Below are 1,259 nucleotides of genomic sequence, written 5' to 3' on the forward strand. Positions count from 1 at the left end.
TGTGAGTATGTAGGACAGTGACAGAGTTTGTGTAGGTCAGACTATGTTCTGCTAAATCTGATTATAATGCAAAAAGTGTCTGGAACTCTTACTTCTCAACAATGCTTTGACTTGTGTGACAAAACAAACAAGGCTCTCCACAGAGGCTTGTTTATTTGAATATCTCTATATCAGATTGACTTTCCTACAGGGGATCAGAAATAATGAAAGTCTGTGACGCTGAATGAAGGTGAACTGGGAGAGCAGGGCATACTGAAGTACACACCTGAGTCACGTGGAGCATTAACGGGATTTAGAAAGGCAGGACCGAACTCACACACTTCAGCTTGTGCTTGGGCTTCTTTCCGAGGGTGGATTCTGTTCAAAAGTGATTGAAAAGTAAGATTTTAATCATTTTTCAGCATGTGATTTTGAGATTGTTCAGGTTTGGAGCAATGAGACGTTATCAGACGCTCTAAAAGATGTTAGTTTCCCACAAATTTCTACACTCAAAGTGGCAAAAAACACCCTTACAGTTAAGATCAAAATGAACTGAATAGAATAAAATTTTTGTACACCTTGCACAAAATGTTTTGCAGAGAAGAGCACTATGGAAAAACAGTACCAATATTTTTGCTTGCTTTATTTTCTTAAATATGATTTTACTGTAAAGTAAAACAAACAGAGCTTTCGTCTCGATGCCAAGCTTTCTGTAGGGCCAGAAATGCTTATAATGTCATAATATCATCCTTACATTGCATGAGGACTCAGTTCAGTGTTGATTGAATTTGTATTTCAGCAAGATTATTAAACTCAAATGTTCATATGATTTTCAGACTATTGTAAAAAATAATTTTAATAAAATTAAAGAGGAATGTTCTTGTTTTCCTTGAGCAGTCACTGTTTCTGTCATATTTTTTTGTTTTATTTAGTTCTGATGTAAGTGGCTGTCATCCTGTAACAGAAGTCTCTAATCGTAAAGAGACTTCCTGGTTAAATAAAGATGTAATAAGGACAATGTGTAGCTGCCTTTTTAATTTAAAACGTGAAAGATACTTTTAGGGCATGTGTTGGAGCACTACTCAGGCTTTATATCCAGGTTTTAAAGCGTACTATGTACCGAGAAAAGCTGAAAACATTTGAAACATTATGACATAAAATGGGATCACAAAACCGAATTATTTTAACTGTATTACACAAGGGTTGGAGAATACTTTTAATTCTGTTAATTTTTTTTTTTTTTTTTTTTTTTTAAAATTATTTTAAAAAGGTTAAACCCT

Source organism: Poecilia latipinna, unplaced genomic scaffold, assembly GCF_001443285.1.
Source record: "Poecilia latipinna isolate Pla-1442-1.1 unplaced genomic scaffold, P_latipinna-1.0 Scaffold48, whole genome shotgun sequence".
NCBI classification, from domain to species: Eukaryota; Metazoa; Chordata; class Actinopteri; order Cyprinodontiformes; family Poeciliidae; genus Poecilia; species Poecilia latipinna.